This window comes from Leopardus geoffroyi, chromosome A1 (genome assembly GCF_018350155.1).
Source record: "Leopardus geoffroyi isolate Oge1 chromosome A1, O.geoffroyi_Oge1_pat1.0, whole genome shotgun sequence".
Classification (NCBI taxonomy): domain Eukaryota; kingdom Metazoa; phylum Chordata; class Mammalia; order Carnivora; family Felidae; genus Leopardus; species Leopardus geoffroyi.
In genome coordinates, this window is record NC_059326.1 from 220,541,928 (window position 1) to 220,566,012 (window position 24,085).

Genomic DNA, 24,085 nt, shown 5'->3' on the forward strand with positions numbered 1-24,085 from the left:
TACCAACACTGTTGTTGTGTTCTGTTGACCAGGCATACTGACCTAAAAACAGTATGTGAAGTGATTACACAAGGGCATGAATACCCAGGGCTGGGGAAGATTGACACCGAAAACTCTTTGATATTTTTGTCCCCTCGGGAAAGACGTGGACCTTTATGGATTCTTACTTTTTCCATAGTACAGTAAGCACTGTCAAATAGAAACTATAAGCATACTGTGCATTTTTAGCTAAGTTGTTACCAATGGTTCATCTTCCCTTGTCTTTAGTGTCTCTAAGCCTCCTCTCCCAAATTCTTTTCCTGCAGATCAAAAAGTAGAGAGGGGTCTTCTTAAGCAATTGTGTAAATAAAAGTCTGTACACTTTTTTTTTTTTTACAAGGACTGGTTGGTTACCCAGATGCTGACTGAGTTTATCTATTTCTTTCTTACTGTAATGCAGTCCTTAGACAATATGAAGGTTTTGTTTTTTAGACTTTTGGTCCTATTTCCCTCCATAACATATCTAGCCCTTTTTTTCTTCCTTTGAAACATGTACAGAATCTGTCTATTGTTTATTGCCTCTTCCTACGGCCCTAGTCAAATCCTGAACTATTCCCATAGCCTCCCATCTGACCTTCCATACCCACAGCCATTTTGCCTTCTCAGCCCACCAAATGTATCCTTGCTTTGAGACATTCTCTTACTGCTACCACTTCCAGGAATCATTTCCACCAAAATATGGCAGTTCATCACTATGTTTATGTCTCTGTCCAACATTAACAGGGAGCCTTCTCTGACCCTGCTCTCTTAAATAACATTACATTTCTTCATCCTGACCTTTCCCCTTACCCTGAATTATTTTTCTTCCTAAACCCTTTGGCTACCAGACATATTATATATTCATTTTGTTATTTATTTATTTTGTTTCCTTAATAAAAGCTATGCTCTATGGAAGTAGGGACCTTTGTGTTCTTCTCTATTCTCAACAGTGAGAATAGTACCCTTAATGCCTGTCTCTTTGCTCAGCCTCAAGTTAAGCAGTATATTCATGAGCTGCCAATAGCAGAGGTGGTTTTCACAGTGAAAGTAGAGAGAAGGCAGAGTCTGAAGCCATGGTGTGATTTTCTGATCCATACATGTGTCGTCCCCCCTCCCCACCCAAGTTATTTAAAAGGCAGCAAAACCCAAATGCCAGAAAAGAATGAAAAACAAGTGGCTGTTAGGTATAAGTATCTACTTCAACATGTATTACACACCATGTGTAGCATTTCATTGCAACAAATCTTAATTCTTGTCTCTAAACCGACCATAAATATTTCAAATTTTGGTGGTTATATTTTCGAAGCATAAATGAATCAGGTATACTATTAAATTTCATTAAGCAATCTTCTTTCAAAGTATTTTTCTCTGACAAATTCTATTATAACCACAACTTTTCGAAGTTTAATTTTTTATGATTGATTTTCTGTAACATGAATTTGCATTTATATCATTCACCCATGTAATTTTTGCTTCCTATAATGACTAAATCTGGTAACCATTTAGCTATAGGCTAAAACAGATACAAGTTTTTTGAACTACCATCTATAACTTTACATCTTTCTGGTTTAACTTTTGATTCATGTCTAGTATGCTTCTAAGTATTTAAACAGGTTTTTCTCTCTGAATGCTAATTGATCAGCTAAACATAGATTCAGTTAAATTTTTATAACAAGGACCTACCTAGACAGGCTTCCTGTTGTCTCCAGTTAAAGTTGTTTCCAATGAAGTAATCTTCACTTCTCAACACTTATTATTTATGAGACTTTGTTTTCGTGGTTCTCCATCCTTATAGAGCATTCTTGCATTGAAGACAGGACTGAGTTGAAATCATCTCAGTCAAAAATGTATGTGGTATCTAAGAAACCAAGTAAATATTTGATGTCAATTTTTTCATTTGTTGAATGACAAATAGCTCCTGATGTTAATTGACTCACTGTCCGGTAGAGGATATAAACATATGCAATAGTTTACATTTAAATATTTATATAACATTTATGGAAATAATATAAAAATCTTCCATTAACAATGTCTATCAGATCCACAGCATTCGTCAGAGATTATATTTCACTTTCAAAAGCAGATTGTAGTCAGAGAAAATGCATAATAAAACATGGAAATTTAGCACTTATTTTCATGTAAATATGAATAGATGATATCCCAAGGGGTATTTTTATTCAATAAATACTTCATTTTTTAATAGCATTATCCAGCACGTTGTAAGTACCAGCTAATTGACAGATATATGGGAAAAAATGGTGACCCTATAGGCCTGATTTATTTCATTTGCTCACTAAAGGTTGGAGTATATGTTGGAAGAAAGTGTCATAGTACATTTGAAATTCTAGATTAACATAATAATTACAATAATAACAACAATAACATGAGGTTTAGATTTTCAAGTTTCTGCAAAGATGGTGAATTATCCATTCTGTAGTCTCCCTCAAATAAGATCAACTCTTAAAAATGAAGCATCCGAGATCCTGGACAACAACAACAAAAACTGTAAAGAAGCATTGAAGAAATTTGTGTGCTTTGTTGGCCAAGGAAGGGGTTGATTCAACCTGGAGCAGAAGTCATCCAGAAGTAGTCTCAGAGGACAAATTAGAATTAAAAAATCCATCTCCCTGGGAAAATCAATACCTGTCCCTGGTTGCATAAATCAGCAACACTAGCAAAAACTTGTATTCCGGATAGGTAACCCAGAAATCTTGATCTGTTCAAGTGTTGCTGAAAACCGTTGGTTGATTGACTAGCCTCAGACATTAACCCTGATGCATGTTCCCTTTCCGACACCAAGTAGTAGTTCACATTTCACTGCCCCAAACTGCCTCTCCTGGGGAGATGAAGGGGATGCTTTTACCTCAACGAGAATTTGCTGGAGTTTTAGCAAAGAAAAATGAGTAAATGGTTGTGTGTGTGTGTGTGTGTGTGTGTGTGTGTTTATTCTTCATGAAGTCATGTACAAGAGAGGTGATTATAAGGCATTTATGGGGCACCTGGGTGGCTTAGTCAGTTAAGTGCCCAACTCTTGGTTTCAGCTCAGGTCATGATCTCACTGTTTATGAGTTCCAGCCCCACACTGGGCTTTAAGCTTGCAGCACAGAGCTTGCTTGGGATTTTCTCTCTCTCTCTCTCTCTCTCTCTCTCTCTCTCTCTCTCTTTCTCTCTCTCTCCTCTCTCTCTCTCTGTCTCTCTCACTGTCTCTCTCTCTTCCTCTCAGAATAAATAAACTTTAAAAAATTAAAATAAGGAATTTAGGGTGGGCCCGAATTGAATCTGACTGGTGTCCTTCCTTATTAGAAGAGAAAAATTGGAAACAAAGACACCAGGTTGCACACAGGGAAAAAAGCATGTTGGACACTTAGAGAAAGTGGCCATCTATTAGCCAAGGAGAGAGGTCTCTGAAAAAAACAAAACTTGGGGGCACTTTGATCTGGAACTTCTAACCTCTTAAACTATGAGAAATATACTTGTGTTGGTTAAGCCACGCAGTCGGTGGTATTTTCACAGCAGCTCTAATGAACTGTACAGATTGAAGGAACAAATTTAAGTACTTAAAAGAGGATGCATAAAAGGATTAATACATTTAAATAGCAAAAAAAAAATAAATATTGTTTTAAATAGACACAGAAATACTAGTAACTATTTTTTTTTTTAAATCAAAGATATAAAGAAAATAATAGTGAAGAGGAAGTATTTGAAGAAATAACAGAGATAAATTTCTCAGAAATAAACAGGGACCCATAGAACATCAAGAAAGTGAAAGAAGAAAATGTCCTCACCAAGAAACATTTTGGTGAAATTTTGGACTATCAAAGACATTGAAAAAATTCTTAAAGCTCCCAAGACAAATTATGATCCCTTAGAAGCAAAAATATCAACACCACTATATGTATCAGCAAAAACTAAAGGCTGAAAACATATATATTTTAAGCAATTCCAGGCACTGAGAAGAAAAATAAGGTTGAAAAGTATATACAGCAGATATTTTGACTTCTTTTTTTTTTTTTTTTTTTCAACGTTTATTTATTTTTGGGACAGAGAGAGACAGAGCATGAACGGGGGAGGGGCAGAGAGAGAGGGAGACACAGAATCGGAAACAGGCTCCAGGCTCTGAGCCATCAGCCCAGAACCTGACGCGGGGCTCGAACTCACGGACCGCGAGATCATGACCTGGGTGAAGTCGGACGCTTAGCCGACTGCGCCACCCAGGCGCCCCTATTTTGACTTCTTAAAATATTTTAGCAGTACTATAATAGAGACTTCAGATACAGAAGCTGACATATATCAAATTTTGATTGATATGTGAGAGGTCTGTGGAAGACAGATGGACCTTTCCACTAATGATGCTGGAAAAACTGGTTATCCACTTTCAAAAAATAAAAATGGATTTTTTAAAATTCATTCCGCCTCACATACACAAATTAATGACTAAAATGTCATTGTCAATGTTAAAACTTTTAAACTGTAAAAGAATATCTTTATGACCTAGTTTTAAATAAATGTTTTGTAAAAAAATACAAAAAAAATGATATGCAGTGATACATTCAATCACATTAACATTTTATAAAAGCATACCTTGCAAAGATTAGCCCCAGAATGAGTGAAAATAATTGGAGTGTAAACTGGTAATATATACATTGGAATTGATTTCGACATGTTTATTCAAGTTGAATACAAATATATATATGTGTGTGTGTATATATATATATATATATATATATATATATATACACACACACATACACACACACATATATACATAATTTTGAATCACATAAAATTTTAAAAGTTGCAAGTTAATAAATGGTAAAATATTGTCAATTCCCCATGTTTTAACATCTATGTTTTATGTATGAGATTTTTTCTCTTAGGTACTTTCAGTAGAGGAATTGTTGTAATTGTAAAACCACTAGGACCCGTGTGCAAAAATTTTCTTAATAGTACTATCTATAAATAAAGATCTAGCAATAACTCAGTAATGTATCAAAAATAAAACAGAGGGCACTTGGGTGGCTCAGTCGGTTAAGCATCTGGCTCTTGATTTTCTGCTCAAGTCATGATCTCAAGGTTTGTGAGATTGAACCTTGCATTGGGCTTTATGCTGATAGTTCAGATCCTGCTTGAGATTCCCTCTCTCTCTCTCTCTCTCTCTCTCTGTGCCCCTCCCCTGCTTTCACTCCTCTCTCCCTCTCTCTCTCTCTCCCCTTCTCTCAAAATAAATATATAATTTTTTAAAAAAATAAAATGGGAAACTGCATTGTGGTGTATTTATTCAATAAAGGATGTTCATCAAATTAATTAATTAATTAATTAACTATAATTTCATCTAATGAATGAATTGCAAAAACATGATAGTAAATGAATAAAAATCCACTGGAGAACATATACATGTGACTCCACTGGGGAAGACAAAGCTACACAAAATAGACAATTCTGAGCAACACGTTTTTACAGACTTGCAAAATGTGGTGAGCCTACAAAGACATGCAAGACGATTGTTAACATGATCATAGTTTTCTGTAGCAGACAGCGTAGCCAGGGATGTAAATTGGGAAAAGTTTTCAAAAGACTTCATCTGTTCTATTTTAAGTGGAGTGGTGGAAAATAATGTGCTCTCTTTTGTGTATGTGTATATTACAGGTTTTTAATTTTTTTTAAGTAAAAATGGTTAATAAGCATGGTTTGTTATTTCAAGAAGAATCATTCCTTTTGGAGGCCATGGATTGTATAATGTAATAAAAAAGAAGACCATGTGACAAGGGCATTGAGAAAAGATTGAATCATCCAAGATCTCTGGACAAAAGTACAGAATTCACAGAAGTTAGATTTTATTGTAATCATAGAGGGGAGCAATAAACCAATTTGGAATGTTTTTTAAAAAAAATATATCACTCTGGCTGCTGTAAGAAGATATTTTTTTGCCAGAGTAAATAATGGAGAAGGAAAACCAATTTGGAAACTCTTATAATAATCCATATGACAGATGTTGGGTTAGACGCATGTGGTTGTCACCGAGCTGGAGAGAAATAGACAGCTTTGAGATATATGTAGGAGTTATAATTTACAGGACTTTATGATGAATTGGATCTACTGGTTTAAGTAGAGGTTAGTGTTAAACGATGTTTCTGTGTCTCCAGATTGAGTCACTGGAGGAAGGATAATTTATTAATGTAGAGAACATAATAAAGAGAATTGAATTATGGCTAGGGCTACATCAAGAGTTTCATTTTGGACATGTTATGTTTGGACATATTAGGCTCTGTTTTGTTACTGGAATGCTCTCCTCTATGAACTAGCTGAGTGGAAAAGTTAAGTCATCAGTTTAAAATATACATCTGGATAGGAAATGAGAAGTATAGCCCATAAACAGTGAGTTATTAACAAGGTGGGGTGTGTAAAATCCTGAGAATTAATAGATTGCCTAGAGAGATGATGTAGAAGAAGAGGCAAGATCTGACACACGAATACTTAGGTAAAAGGTAGTGAAGGAATTATAAACAAAGAATGAGAAGGAATGACTTGAGACATAAAAGGAAAAAGTAGAAGGTAATATCAGAGAAGTCAGGAGAAAGGTATTTTTTTTAAAACAATAATCTTCTGCGACCAATGTTAGAGTAAAATTGAGGAAGATAATGACTAATAACTACCTACTGGCAAATTAAGGTCCCAGTTGACGGTAGTAAGGACAATTTTACTTGAGTGATGCAGTCAGTATGGAGTGGTCAGTATGGTCAGTATGAAAGATGCTTGAGGGACAGATGATGGTGTGTGCAGTTAACCCTTAGAATAAATTTGTATATTGAAACCCAAGTGGAAAAGGACAGCTACTTATCACATATACAACGGAAAGTGAGGTTTTCCTTTTATTTTTGACTAATATGTCTTATGAATCCTAACTTTGCTGGAGAACATGGAGTCACAAAAGTTGAAAATCGATAGAAGTTTCCTCTGGTTTAGTCCAATAGTTTATCCTCTTTTGAATAAATGCATCCCTCAAATTTCCTCTTCTGCCATCTCTAAGATAGCAAGTGAAAATAAAGGCTTGTGTGGTGTGGTAGTGGTGACACATTTATCACTTTCTCCGAGTGGAAACAGGAGCCTTGGATCTATTTACGAACATCTTTTTTTCCTGTCCTCTGGGCCAACATTGAAGATGTCACATGACAACCTAGATTTTGGACACTTATTGACATTTCCATCTGAAGTCTGCACCTGGGTACTCACTGCCACTGTCTCATCAGTGAAGTATGAGACGGGTGTCAGTTGTGGATGACAGGATTGAGCCTATATATATATATATATACATATGTATATGTATACATATATATACACATATATGTATATACATACATACATATATGTATATACATACATACATATACATATATACACACATATATGTATATACATATATATACATATACATATACATGTTAAATTTGGTGAATGCTGGATAATTAATAAAATAATTGTGGAAGTTAGAAATTAGAAGTTAATTTCTTGTGAACACTTAATCCATGCTTTGGAAAGTCAAACAAAACTCAAGATCTATCCACACAAGTCCATCCTGTGGTGAGTTTCTCTGTCAATAGAGGTAATGCCATTACATTTTCTCAAGTGGTAAATAATGATAACTTAGCCTCATTGCCTACAAATGTAATATGTTTATCTTTTATGTATTTATACATTCATTAATGTATTTATTAAAATATTTTGGATTCCTAATATTGCTGGGCTCCATACTAAGAGCTGATGATTGAGAAATAAATCATAATATCCCTCTTCTAAAGAAAGTAACTAGAGAACAAACCTCGAAAGACACTACATGATTACAAATTGAATTAGGAAGTGGCAGATTAAAGGAGAAAAACTTATTTTTTCATCTTATGTTTTGCTGTAATATACGGAGTAAATACATTTAAAAATGAGCTGGAAATAACAAATGCTATATATCATTATGCATTATTCCACTACCTAATAATTTAATAGCTTAGGAATTTGGAGCATTTTGGATTGGTACATATTTAACTTATTTCTTCATTTGTTCCCCATCTAGGAAACTAAGTAGTGTTTAGTCAATAACAGAAAAGTCACCGGTAAACCCACTGATAGACAAAGATACATTTAGACCAGAGAACGTGCTGCTTCTCTTATCTTAGAATCTGCTAAAAACTAATTTTTTCCAATTCTAAAAGGATTCTGCCTCTTCAGCTAAATAAGTGATGGGAAAAAAGCACTTGAGGAAGGTGAAGAACCACCTCTGATATGTTAGGTTATCGAATCCCATCCTATTAAACAACATCCGTCAATGCTTTATTAGTTTTCCTAGAGCTGGCGTAACTAAGGACTACAAACTGGATGGCTTAAAACAACACAAAGTTATTGTTTCACAGTTCTGGAGGCAAGAAGCATAAAATCAAGGTATCAGTAGTACCATGATCCTGAAATCTGTAGGAAGATTGCTTTCTTGCCACTTCCTCCTAGTTGATGGTGGTTCCCAGGCAATCTTAGGTATTTGTGGCTTGCAGCTGAAGTACTTCAATCTAAGGGTCTCTTCTCCCATGGCATTTTACATACGTGTCCCCGTCTCCTCACGGATTTTCCTCTTCCTTTAAGAACACCCGTCATATTGGATTAGAGTCCACCCTAATCACCTCATCTTAACTTGATTACATCTGCAAAGACCCTATTTCCAAATAAGGTAAAATTTTGAGGTATTAGAAGTTTATATATGTGTGTGTATATATAAATACATAAAAAATATGTATACACATATATGCACATACAGATATATACATATATAACAAGCATATGTGTGAAGTATATAATGTATATAATCTATAATGAATAATATATATTTAGTATATCATATAAATATATGTAATAAGTATATATAAAAGATACATATTACATATACTGTTTATTGTTTATATATAATGTGTGATGTATAATGTATAAAATGTATATAATAGGTATGTTTGAAAGATTTATATAATATTATGTATGTATAATTGTATAAGTATCATATGTATACTATATGAGAAGCATGTTAGAGTTCGATTTGAATGATGTTTCTAGATCTGGATAACTTTTCAAATCCAGTCACTTTCCTATTTTTCCACTTGGAAATTGCTTTGATCTTGACACATCATTAACCATGGAACTAACACTCCAGTTCAAAGAGAATTGTTTTTAACATAAAACACATGATATCTTTAACTCCCAGAACCTGGGAAAAACGGCCATGGTCTGTGCCTTGGGGATTCAGCCTCAACATCTTATTACTTTTTCTCTTTGACCAAAGAATGGAGCCATCAATTCTCTTAAAATTGTCAGTAGCTGGCTTAAGGGTGTTTATTTCCTAATCCAGAGGTTCTGGACAATCAAATATGAATTTCTTGCAGAGAATGCAGCAGGTAAAAGAGTATTAGGATATGTAGCTAAGTTTACTGTCCTTATAAATTGCTATTCTAAATACTGAAAGTTTTTAATTTACAGAAAATGAAAAGTAATTGAAGTGAGGTTAAATATATTGCTGTAAAGGTTTATGCAAATCACATAATGTGTATAATTTATTATAATTAAATGAGAAATATATTTCAGAGATAGCAACATTTAAAGTCATTATTTTTATATTTATTTACGAGTGCAATGCAAATCAGCGAAAGTAGTTTCTTCTTTTGTTAGTTAAACATATATTTAAAATTGCCAAAATTCCTAACTTGATTTTCTTGGACCAGAGAGGTTTCTTACACTTTGAACCAGGGACGACACAGGAAAAGATCCTTTCTCTGAATTTTTTTTTTTTAAACATAGGACTATTCTGTCTATAGATATGCTATAAATTTGCTGGCTTCTGACAAAAAGTGAAAATATGAAATGATTTGTAGATACTATTCTATCTGCTATTCTTTAATCATGTAAAATTATAGTATTTACAGCTAGAAATTCTATTTGTGCTTATCAACCCAACTGTCTTATTTTTACAGATTAATCAATTGAAATAGTTTACTTTCTTCTCTGTAAGTGGATTGTAAAATAATAAGCCAAAGAGTACATTTTAGATGTTTGATAGAAAGTTGCTAAAATAAAAATAAAGTAATATAAAAATGTATGGTACAATAAAATATGGGAATTATTTTTTTCATTATACTATGAGATCTCCAAAAGACATTCTTATTCGCCTCTAATTCACTTCAGTATTTTTTGTTTCTTCAATAATTGTCATGAAGAGGTTAATTGAATGATCATAACAGCTTTCATACCTTCTATAAGCACATATGTATACATGAATTAAATAATTTATATTTTCTAAAGAAAATTGTACTTTAGAATGATTTTAGATTTAAAGAAATGCTGACAATAGTAAAAGAATCATCATGATTTCCATATCAGATTTCCCGTTGTTAATATCTCACATTAGCATGGTACATTTGTCACAACTAATGAACAACTACAGATATCTTATTATTAATTGAAATCCATACTTTATTCGGATTTCCTTTCCAATGTTCCTTTCTTTTCCAGGGACCTATCCAGGATACCACATTACACTTAGTCTTTATTTCTCTTTAGGTTCCTCTTAGCCTTGAGTTTCTCAGACTTTCCTTCTTTTCCATAACCTCGACACTTTTGAGGAGTACTGTATTAGTCTGTTAGGACTGCCCTAACAAGATTTCATATACTGGGTGGCTTTAAAAAACAATTTTTTTCCCACAGTTCTAGAGGCTGGAAGGCTGAGATCAGGCTGCCAGCATGGTTAGATCCAGATGAGAACTCTTTTCCTCATTTGCAAATGGCTGTCTTCTCATTGTGCAGTCAATTGATGGGGAGAGATTTCCTCTCATAAGGCCTTGGTCCCATTGCACCAGGGCTCCACCCTTATGATCTCATTTAACCTTAATTATTTCTCAAAGATGCTACCTCCAAATATAGTCATATGAGTATTAGGACCTCAAAATATGAATTTTGGGGGGACACAATTCAATCTATAGAAAGTACTGTTTAAACAGCTTGCCTAATGTCTCTCCATTGGGATTTATTTCGTATTTCTTCATTATTAGAAGGGGAATATATGTTTTGGGGAGGAAGAACACAAAGGTGAAATAGCAATCCATTACATTATATCAAAGGTATGGACATCACTTACCAATCTTGATATTAACCTTGCTCACGTGGCCAGGCTAGTGTTTTTCAAGTCCCTTCATGGTCAATTTACTAATTTTTCCCACTTCCATATTCCCTTTTGAAAAGAAATCACTACGAATAGCCCTTAAGGAGTGGGGAGTTGTGTTTCACCTGCATGAGGATAAAGTACTTACAAGAATTAATTGAAATTCTATATGGAAATTTAGTCTATTCTTCTGTATTTATTTATCCAGTCATTTATTTGTATTCATATGGATTCATGGGTATTTACTTTATAGGTTGAGTTACAATTTAATACTACTTTATGGGGGCGCCTGGGTGGCTCTGGTTAAGCATCCGACTTTGGTTCAGGTCATGATCTCATGGTTTGTGAGTTTAAGCCCCGCATCAGGCTCTGTGCTGACAGTTCAGAGCCTAGAGCCTGCTTTGGATTGTGTCTTGGTCTGTCTCAGCCCCTCTCCCACTCGTGCTATGTCTCTTTCTCTCAAAAATAAACATTAAAAAGTTTTAAAAAATACTCCTTTATCATATATTATTGCTCAAATTACTGCAGTTTTTGTTCCTGTATCTCTTGACATATCCCCATCATTGTATATGTGTGTGTGTTGGGCGTGGGGGAGGTGTGCTTGAGCAGTATTACTTTTTGGCATTGCAAGATGCCCTAGGCTCATTTTATATATTTATTGCCCTAGTGCTAGAACCCACTATTTTCCCAAGGAGATTTGATTTGTTGTATGTTTGATAATAGCATCATAGAAATGCTATTTGTAGTATAGTGTAGATATCACTGTTATTTATTTTTAAATGAGTTTAATGTTTATTGTTACTTCAAATTAGTTGAGGATTTCACTTCATTGTTGCCAATTTTTTGCACGCCATTCAAGAAACACTCAGCAATGCTGAATGCACTATTCACTTTTATAATAATTTTGTAGTTCTGTAATTATGTAGCAATATATTTAATAATTATGATCTAGGCACTATAAGTTTTTAAATCTCAAGGATAGATGTACATATACATCAATACAGAAGTTGTATTATCATCTATCTGTTTTAATAGGCAATTCACTAGTGTGAGCATTCCGAAGTTATAGGTCTTATTTGGAACTGCTTTTCATACAATTTGAAAGCTCAAATATTTGTTGACTACCTATTAAATAGACAATATCAAATATATCAAGTTTACAAAGAACCAAAAATAATGCAAATTACTGATGAAGCTGATTTACTTACTCCTTCCCATTCTGAAGCCCTTAAACATAATGACTGAGTCATTCTGTCACAGGTGGCTTTAGAAATCCATAGGCCCTCCATGTAAGGACCCACCCTGATAAAACTTATAGAAGAGGAGCAAACCAGAATGTACCAGATAATGCCAGAAAATATGCATTATCTAGAGACAGATGGCTCCTGAACAATGGGAGGAAGAAAAATGCTAAGCCACCACAGCTAAAAGTCACCAATCAAGAATTCAGTCCTCCTCCTTGGGAAGGAATGAGAGATGGAAAAGAGGCCAGGTGTTTTTTGTTTGCTTGTTTGTTTGTTTGTTTGGAGAGAATGAGCAGGGGAGGACCAGAGAGAGAGAGGGAGAGAGAGAATCCCAAGCAGGCTTCATGTGGGGCTCCACGTGGGGTTCCAACCCAGGAACCTTGGTATCATGACCTGAACAAATATCAGGAGGCCCACGTTTAATGGACTGAGCCCCCCGGGCACCCCATGAAACCAGAGCTTTTTAAATGTAGTACTTCTTCATTGAAATCAAAAGAGCATATTAAAAAAAATAACATTTATTTATTATTGAGAGACAGAGAAAGACAGAGCATGAGCATGGGAGGGACAGAGAGAGGGGGAGACATAGAATCTGCAGCAGGCTCCAGGCTCTGAGCCCTCAACACAGAGCCAGATGGGGAGCTCGAACTCACAAACCCCTAGATCATGGCCTGAGTGGAAGAAGTTGGACGCTGAACTGACTGAGCCAGCCAGGCGCCCCAAAAGAGCATATTTTTTTAAATGTCCTTCTCTCATCCCCAAAGCAATTACTTGTATCAGGTAATGTATGGTGGCTTTGTTTCATACATTATGTAACAAGGAATTAGATAGGTGAGACAATTTGCTCAAAGTCTTAAAACAAATAGAGAATGAGGGCACAAATAATACAAGTAGGAAAATCTTCAATTCACAGGAACACATATATTAAGTATACAAGACTATTTGGGATAACAGATCACAGATACTTAAGCTTTTCTCTAATTTGAGGAAGACCCAATTTATATGAATCTCTATGAAAGTATTAATTGAATAGTGGTATCAGAGAGATCAACATAAACTTATGCTTTTCAGAATTGCCATTATAATATTGTGTATGTGTGTATGATATGTTCAATATATTCTGTGTGTGTGTGTCTCCAATTTGCTAGATTAGTAATGCATGACTAGATAAATGTGTATATTTATCTTTGACTTGTACACAAAGTGAAACTGATAGGCAGCTTGTCCCTTTATATTTTGGTTAGTAGTAATTCTATGTCTCCCACTGTAAAATGAGAGGGTGTTCTGCTAAATGAGGTTTGCTCTATTAGTAGGATATTGAAGCTTACCAAATAGGCTTCCTTGGGATTTCGCAAATGTACAGCTTGTTAAATTAGTGAAATTAAATCAGTGAAAAAAACAGAGATTGCTGCAGAGAGTCCACTACCTTGGGAAAAGAGCACATGCCAGTTTTTACAAGTTGGAATCTGATTTTTAAAAAATGAAGAAGAATATCCTTCTAGGGAACTTATCTTCACTTAGCCATTAAATATTTGTTGAAAAATAGATCCAAATATTCTTATAATCTTAAGATTTTGTCAGCCAACAAATATACATAATACCATCCCTTACTTACTAACATTGACAAGCAGACACGGCCCAAGAGGTCCCACAGAAAGTCTTGGAAGTTGTAATTTTTATTTTCATTAAAGTCCTGCTTTCTCAGAGGACATCTTTTATGTTAAGCTTAATTTGCATGGTTTTCTAAATACAAATTCTTGTTTTTATTTAAGAAAACATGGTTTTATTAAAGAGGGATGAAACACATTTCCACATATAAAACTAAAACAGAGCATTTTGCACAGTAAGAAATGGATCTCATATTTGATTATCAACTGTTTTGTTAATATATTCTGAATGGAATGATCCTCTGTGGAACCAGTTGTTTCACACCTTGGGCAAATTACCTCTTTTTTGTTTTCTATTATTTTTAAATCTATGTACAAACTCATCTCCATATTCAAGAGACATAGAGAGGAATATATTGCCCTCAATTATTCAGATTTATCTCCATTCTTTGGCCTCAAAATAACACACATGATTGTGCCTTGTAAAATAATTTTGAAATTTTATTCAGAGCTTTTAATTATTTTTGCAGAATGAGTTCATTTCAACATTGAAAATTTTAGTTGTTAAATGCTTATAATTCTGACTTCTTTGGTCCAAAGTATGACTATTACTATTTAAAAACAAATATTTGGAAAATGCAATTCTATCCATGTGTGTAATGTGAGATTAGTCAGTCTCAAATATGAAAAATGTAAAAAGACTCATACATATGATATGATATTAATACTTAAGGACATAATCAAAGAGGCATAATTGGAATATATTAACTAGAGTGTTTTTTATTTGAATTCCAATTAAACATTGTAATATTAGTTTCAGGTGTACAGTTTGGTGAGCCAACACTTCCATACGACAACTCATGCTCATCACAAGTGCCTTCCTTAATCCCCATCCCTCCACTCACCTCCCATCTGGTAACCATTAGTTTGTTCTCTATAGTTAAGCATCTACTTCTTGGTTTGCTTCTCTCTTTTTATCCCCATGAGCATTTGTTTTGTGTCAGAAATTGCACCTATGAGTAAAATCATATGGTATTTGTCTTTCTCTGACATATTTTGTCTTGCATATTACTCTGCAGCTCCATCCACATCGTCGCAAATGGTGAGATTTCATTTTTTTATGGCTGAATAATAGTTGATTGTATACACATCACTCACTGTAGTTTTGGTTTGTATTTCCCAGATGATCAGTGATGTTGAGAATCTTTTCTTGTGTTTGTTGGCCACTGGTAAGTCTTCTTTGGAAAAATGGCTATTCATGTATTCTGCCCACTTTTAACGGGATTATTTGTTTTTTGGGTGTTGAGTTTTATAAGTTCTTTATATATTTTGGATACTAACCATTTGTCCATTATGTCATTTGTGAATATCTTCTCTCATTCCATAGGTTGCCTTTTAGTTTTGTTGATTATTTCCTTCGCTGTGCAAAGGCTTTCTTTCTTGATGAAGTCCCATTAGTTTATGTTTCCTTTTGTTTCTCTTGCCTCAGGAGACATATCAAGTAAGATGTCACTATGGCTAAGGTCTCTTCTTGGTGCTCTCTCCTAGGATTTTGATGATTTTCTGTCTCAAGGTCTTTTTTTTTATTAATTTTTTTTAACATTTATTTATTTTTTTGAGACAGACAGAGACAGAGCATGAATGGGGGAGGGGCAGAGAGAGAGGGAGACACAGAATCGGAAGCAGGCTCCAGGCTCTGAGCCATCGGCCCAGAGCCCGACACAGGGCTTGAACTCACGGACCGCGAGATCATGACCTGAGCCGAAGTCGGAAGCTTAACCGACTGAGCCACCCAGGCACCCCTGTCTCAAGGTCTTTAAAGCACTTTGAGTTTATTTTTTGATATGATGTAAGAGAGTGGTCCAGTTTCATTCTTTTGCAGGTTGCTGTCCAGTTTTCCTAACACCATTTGTTGTAAAGACTGCCATTTTTCCATTGAATACTTTTTCCTACTTTGTCAAAGAGTAGTTTACTATATCGTTGTGGGTTCATTTCTGGGTTTTCTCTTTTGTTCTATTAAGCTATGTGTCATTTTTGTGGCAGAACCATACTGTTTTGATTACTATAGCTTTGTAATATAACTCAAAGTCCAGAATTGTGATCCTTCCAGCTTTGCGTTGCTCTGTGAAAAAAATGCTGGTGGTATTTTGATGGAGATGCATTAAATATGTAGATTGATTTTGGTAATATAGACACTTTAACAATATCTGTTCTTCCAATCCATGAACATGGAAAGTTTTTCCATTTCTTTATGTCTTCTTCAATTTCTTCCATCAGTGTTTTATAGCTTTTAGGGTACAGATTCTTTACCACATCGCTAACCAGAGCATTTTAAAGATAATTTGAAACATATTAGTAAAATTTGAAGAAAAATGAAATTAAGACCTTTATGTTGTTCATAATTAAAACTGAAATATTTAATTCTTCATATGCATAATAATTGTACTTTTTGATGATAGGTTAAAGTATTTAGGATATAGTTTAATATTTAAGGAAGTGGAAAAAAAGATAAATTTTAACTGAATAGAAACATTTTTTCAAAAATTATTGAAATGTCAATGTCAAAATAGTAAGTAATTAATAGCCCTTTAGGGCATCTCTTTGTCCTTAATATATATTGACTTATGGTGGTGAGCTATTAGATAAGAACCATGTGGAGGTCTTACGAACATTGGAAAGGGCAGGGGAAAAAGAACCCTGGAAAGGAAAACAATCATTAAAGTTACCCAAAGGCTTTCAATGCAAACAAAATATATTAATTTTGATAATTCCTAAAAATGAATATTCTAGTCAATTTTTGCTTTGTCTTTATATTGGTGGTGGTGGTGGTGAGTCAGAAACAATATTATGATTGGATTTATTATAATGTAAATATCATAAATATTTCAATTAATAACAAGTCCCTGTCACTGCTACTGTGTTCTTCAATTTATAATCCACATAGGATTAATTGGAAACTTTTTCACAGTTATGTCTAATCAGATAAGATTAATTCAGATTTCTGGAGACATTTTTAGTTTTCTACAACTTAGATTTATAAATACAGAACCTCAATTTTGAGGCTGACTTACCCATTTTTTTATTTTTAATTATAAGTGTCATCCATTACATATTTATGAAAAAAATAATAATGCCTACTCACAAAATAGTCACTGTCAAATTGAAAGATACACCAGTAAAATCTCAATTAAAATAAGTGTTCAGCTGTAGACAACAGAAAACCTTGAGTACAAATACTGCAGTCTGAAGATTTTAGTGTTCTGTATGTTATATAATTATAAATGTTTCAAATCAAGCCTTACACATTTTATAATAAAATTTTTAAAAATTTATTTTCTTTTCTTATCTCAGCAATTTCGAAAAGAGGACCAGGATGTATTCTTGTACTTTGTTTTGTCTGTGCTCTTAAATTCCTGCCGTTAGTCACCTTAGTGATACATACCTAGCACTATATAGTACTTAAATAATGTTTGTCTTTGTCGATTTAATGTAAGTGAATCAATGGCACTAAGATCTTTTAAAGGCTTAAAATTTTTTAAATGTTATTTTTACTGTAAAACCAATTGATTTAATATGACCTCCTTTTAAAAAAAACTAAGATTTTAAGGAATAAGGTGTTCTTTGGTGAATCATTTTTAAAAACATAAGTGTTATTGATTTTAGTATAATTTAAATAAGAACATTGCTTATTGTATTTCTAATAAGAATGACTTTGAATTACTATTACTTGTCAATTTCTATACATATTTTACATAAATCTTATAATACACACACACACACACACACACTCAAACTCAAAATCGTGACAGAAAAGCTCACGATTATCTGACTAAAAACACTGCATACAATTTCCACCTTTCCCTAAGAATTCTACTTTTTATTTTAGGAATAAAGCAAAGTGAATGGCCCCTAAGTCTTTTATCTGCCAAATGTACAATCTGAATGTTTTAATTTTTTATTATTTTATTTATTTTTAATTTCCCAGCTTTTGAGCTAACATTTGAGTTCAAACATATATTTTTGGTTCCAAGCCTTAGGCTTCCAGCTAAGCCAAATCTATTTATGCTAACGATCTCCAACAGCTGCACTCTGCATTATCTGAGGCTTCTGGGAGGTCTTCCAAGGGAACTCCAAATAGAGCATATTGCAGCGATCTAGTCTGGAGTGCTGAAAGTAATGTCCCACCTGCAGTGATTGCTCTGCCACAGAAAATGTGGTAGCTACACAGTAGTCTAAATTGAGAGAGAGAGAGAGAGAGAGAGAGAGAGAGAGATCTATTCTATTGCTTCATTTTACTCACCTTTCATCTTCCCTTTGTATATTCCTTGGCTTCTTAATGATAATGTAAAGTGGTTGGTTGTCACCTCAACCACTCCAACACACCAGGGGTCCCCTCCTTTTCCATATTCTACCTCCTGCCTTTTATTGCTTCCTATGATGTGAGCAATGGCCCATGGAAAGAATTGGAGACAACCATACAACATCATTGCTATTAATGAGCTTAAAAAGCACAGCCCATGAAAATACACTAGTTCTATAGGGGAAAAAAAGAGTGGAGGTTTTACCACCATCATTCAAATGATGAATGAACATACTGAGCTATTTCTGCAAGGCACATGAGCTAAGGAGGGTTGTTCAAGAGAGACCGCATCAATGAAACCACCACTCATGAAAAATGACTGCAGTGCCACCCTTTATCGGCATTAATGGTGCTTAAAATGCATTCGTGAGCATACACATATGCTTACACTTGTACAGAGATATGAAAGCATTCACTCTCCCTAGATATTTTTTAACCGCCAGATAGTGCAAGTGACTTCGGTAGTTCAGCTTCATAACTTTCCTAATAAAAATTGAAAAAGTTTTGTTACAGTTTGACAAACGATTCTGTCTGCAGAAAACCCTTGGAACCATAACCATTTTTTTACATAGAGATGTGCCAAAATGCTTGAAAATAATTTAGGCAGCTGCCAGACTATTTTATTTGCTAGTTTAAGACATGGCCTTTAGCCATTTGCTTCACCTTCTTACATTTGAAAACTTTAGCCAGGAAATTGCTATTACAATGATACAGAATTCATCTGAAAGGTTATTTAAATAGGCAAAACAAAACAACAAAACAGAAGAGCCACTGTGACGTATTTATTATATTACCCAAAAGATGCTAGAAATATCCCTTAGAAAATGTAACACTTCCAAAATTCATGCCTTTAATGAAAGTTTTCCAGATTTGAATTGATTTTCTGTATGTTTTTGAAGATCAGTTTTAGAAAACTGAGTTTGTTTTATAGACTGAAAGCCAACAGACCAAAATCATTGTGGTTTATATGAGTAAAGGCCAGTTTACAAAGGAAATAAGTGGGCAAAATGTTAACAGGTACCTAGCATGGCTTACCAGCATCTTCAAGCGGATCTAAAAGGATGCTCTTTAATTCACACGCAGATATTCTTTTAACCGGTTTGGCAATTCCCAGTGCCCATTTATGATTATTCTACACATTGCATTTTATTAAAAAAATAATTCTTTAAAAAATACCATTCTTTCCCATCTCTCTTCAAGGCAGCTCTATCATAAGTCAATCATTTCTAGGTGTATTATTTATTTCTGAATCTTTATTATGTTTCATTGGTCACTGTTTTCATATTTGTACAAATTCTCACTGTCTCATTTAGCATAGTATCCAGTAATGTGTTCTCACCTTGGTTTTTCAGAAGGGTGTGTTAAGCCATGGTCTTATAAATATAAAAGCATTTCAATTAAGAAACAATGATGCTGGGATTACATTGACCCTATGGATCAGTTTGGAGAGTCTTGATATCTTTCGATAGAGAGAAATACAATTGAATTTTGATATTTTGCGTTTTGAGAACCAGCCTCTGGTTACATCAATTTTCTCTTGTTTTCCCATTTTTAATTTCATTGATTTCCATTTTAGTTTCTTTTGTTTTCCTTCTTGCTTGAGGCTTAAATTATTTTTCCTTCTCTAGTTGCTGAATGTGGAAGCTTAGTTTATTGATTATAGATTTTTTATTTTCTAATATATGCATTTTAATCACATAAATTTTCTGCTAAGCCCAGTTTTTGCTGCATGCTCTTACATTTTATAAAGCTATATTTTCAGTATATTTTGTAAGTTCCAAATATTTGCAAACTTTCTAGCTGTCTTTCTGTTATTACTATCTAATTTGATTTCATATGGTCTGAGAGTGTTATGGATTAACTTGGGTCTCCCCTAAGAAGATATGTTAAAGATCTCATCCCCATTATCTCAGAAAATGGGTCACACCTAATATTTTTCTAGTTACAGGTACCAGAATCTTCAAATTTCTGTAGCATCTTTGTTTTTTGTCTTCTACCTTGATTTTGATATTTCCCTATGTGTTACTCCTCAGTGAGAGTTTGTTGTTGGTGAAGTAGACAGAGAGCTAATCATGTGGGTTTTAAACCTGTGTGAAAATTATTAAAGACAAGGGGAAGCAGAGATTCATGTGATCAGGTTTACATTTTGAAAAGATTTCTGCTGTTTAAAAAATCCCTCTGTGGTCAATTCACCCTAGACAGGAGTTTGCAAATGGGCAAAGTTTGCTACAACAATGTATTTTTATTTTTTTTTATAATTTTTTTTCAACGTTTATTTATTTTTGGGACAGAGAGAGACAGAGCATGAATGGGGGAGGGGCAGAGAGAGAGGGAGACACAGAATCAGAAACAGACTCCAGGCTCTGAGCCATCAGCCCAGAGCCTGACGCGGGGCTCGAACTCACGGACCGCGAGATCGTGACCTGGCTGAAGTCGGAAGCTTAACCGACTGCGCCACCCAGGCGCCCCAACAATGTATTTTTAAAAAGCAAATCCATTGACTTGCTGTGTCTAAAAATGTAAACATACAAGTCAAATTTTAGAGAGAAATACACAGGAAAAAATGTGATGCAGAATAACAGCAAGTTAAAAAAAGAGGGGGGAACTCAATATTTAGCAAAAACCACAGACCTGTGTTTATATGCAGCAGAAAGGAACAACGTAAATGTTTGACACTTAACAATTCTCATGGACCTACAATAAATAAGTAGACAAAAATCTGACAGTAGACAATTTCTGACAGAAATTCAAAATATAAACCCAGTCTTGGATTCAATGCAAAGAAAAGCATTATTTCTGAAGCCACTGAAAGACAGAGGATTGGTTAAGGACCAAGAGATTCAAAGCTAAGGCCCATTTGTCCTTACTAGACTCCCAAAGCCTTTGAATTTGGAAGCAAACTTAAGGGCTGTTCATGTTCAGAAATTAGGAGAGATTCTCCCCAGGGGAGGAGTTAGTCAGAAATAGTCACCATAGCAAAATCCATAAGGACCCTGTAATCTAGCAAAGGATGTAGAAAATCATAATGAGTAGGTTGAAAATGTTATTGTGGGTCTATGAACTTGAACTTGGCTTACAGAGTTTATAATTGCAAATACAGAGCATGTAGTCTGCAAATGTGAGAGGAGTCTTAATTCATCCTTGGGCATCTGGAAAGGCAATGGTATAAAGAGAATTATACACCATATTTTAATTATATATAATAGACATCAAGAGAAGGTGTTGTTGTTGTTTGTTGTTGTTGTTGTTGTTGTTGTTGGAACTAGACTGCAAGATTTTGACTCCCAGCTTTTTCATCTTTAGAAAGGTGCCTGGGGAAAGCTAATTTCTCAATGCCTTAGTGCATTCATACATATAAAGTGGGGCAAACTAATACTGAACTGATAAGATTGTCCTGAAGATTAATTTTGTTAATATCTATAATATAAGTGGAAAATGTAAGCATTCAACAAACACCACCACTACTATAATACAAGAAACATAGTGAAGCTGAGAGAGGCCAATATTCATTAACATTAGTGCTTCCACAATTAGGCACTGTCATTGAGCAAAAGTTCCCCAGCAAGTAGAAGAGCATATTTTCCTTCAGACTTTCAAAGCATCTAGAAGTGGTCATGTGAGTACAAATGAAGTATATTTATTGATGCTAAGACAGGTAAATAATGAGTTCTCCCTCTACATAATCATATTTTCTTTTTGACTGGTGACCCTGAGGTTCCTATGGGGTGGGGGAGCTACAAGATACAAGGAAGAAGCCTTGATTCCCAAATCATTATGTGCAGAAAAGTCACCTGTGAATTGGAAGGCACCACGTTGGACTATAATCTGATGGGAAATAAACCCTATCACATTAATTCACTGAAATTTGGGGTTGGTTACAGCAACTAGAGTTACCCTAATTTGTTGGGGGAAAAAGCCCTCTTGTTTGTTTTATAAAAGATTCTTATCTAAGGAATCTTAAAAGCATCGGTCAAAAACCAAAACCAACAAAACAAACAAACAAACAAACAAACAAAACAGATTGACCTGCCTCCTTACAAAGTTAAAACAAAATGCCTTTCTCTTGCTTTTTTTGCTATAGTTGCTTTACCTCTATTAGTCTATTCCCTTTCCTTGAATAATATTATTTATAAGTTCAAGCGAAAGTTGAGCAAAAGCAATGTGGATGTGGGTTATAACATGTATAACATTCCAGGGTTACTGCTTTATCTTGTGAAATGGTAATTGATTAAGGGCAATGTTGCTTTGGTTTTAAGCTACAATAGTGGTTCTGGGATTTGTTCGTTCTTTCTAAATGTTATGACTGTAAGGCTTGTCTATGGAACTGTTTTTTATCCTATCAACAGTCCAATAATTTGGGGAAAAAATATGACACATGAGAGATTTGAGTTGGAATATGTGAGACTGCGGAGGAATGAATGAAATTCATCAGGTCCAGGGTAGAATTAGAAATGGAGGAGTAGATGTTTTTCTTTCTTTCTTTTTTTTTTTTTTCTTTTTTGTAACTTTAGTATATCTGAGACCGAGGAGAGTTTTCATTCTTTGTTTTATTTTGTTTTTCTTTAAGAAAAAGAAAATGTTTTCATTTATAGAAATTTTTAATTTCCTCCTGAGACTTTATTTTCCCTCAAGGAATGAAATTTTGAAAAAGCAAAGGGTCACATACTGCCGTACTTCACAATTTGGAGGATTTTATGTTTCTAGAATTGCATTGTTCTCACTGAACTCTTCTCTGTGACCACAGATATAGGTGGGCATCAGAATTAATTCAGCCAAACTTTATCTGGAAGACAGAATGGAGTTGGAAGCAAAGTTGCTTGATTGTTGTTTTATGATAAATTTCTCTGAAACACAACAGCTTAAACTAACAAATATTTATTATGTCACATAATTACTAAGGGTCAGGAGTCCCGGAATGATTCATTTGGGATTGTGGTTTTGGTCTCTCCTGAGACTATCGCCGAAGTGACAGGAGGCGAGGGTGTGAGTACGGGAAGCCGGGGAGTTTTGGAGGTGAAAGGTGGCTGCTATTATCCTCCACCTGCTCCAAATGCTCTATGTTCTTCCCACACACAAAGCACACTCGCCCATTCTCGAAGCGCCTCATGGCGACAGGAGCTCAAAATCTAGAATCTCATCATCTAAATGAAGTCCAAGTGTGAGCAAGTTTCCTCTGTTGTCATACCTGAAGTACAACTTCTCAAGTATAGCTTTGTTGATCTGTGGGTAAATAGTGAATAAGGTAAATATATAGAGAATAAAGTAAATTAAAAAAAATAATAAAGTAATAAATAAAGAGAAAAATTAGCTCATCTCCTGTCCCCTCAGCCAATATTTGAAGTTAAGAAACGCCTAACTGCTACAAACATTCTTCAAAAAGAAGGAAAGCAGGGGTCACATCTTCATTCTCCTGACGCATTTCATCAGTGCTTATGAAATATGCTTTCTGGCTCTATAACAATAAAAACAGGGGCACCTGGGTGGCTCTGTAGGTTAAGCATCTGACTTCCGCTCAGGTCAGAATCTCGCAGTTGGAGAGTTGCATCCCTGCGTCAGGCTCTGTGCTGACAGCTTGGAGCCTGGAGCCTGCTTCGGATTCTTTGTCTCCCTCTCTCTCTCTGCCTCTCCCCTGCTCATGCTCTGTCTCTGTCTCTCTCTCTCTCTGTCTCTCTCAAAT

The 24,085-nt window shown here is 34.7% G+C and overlaps 1 pseudogene; it reads right to left on the minus strand.

Moving 5' to 3' along the window:
• The window catches only part of LOC123583462, a 119,910-nt pseudogene extending 96,395 nt beyond the window's left edge, over positions 1-23,515 (minus strand).
• Between the last annotated feature and the right edge of the window lie 570 nt (positions 23,516-24,085).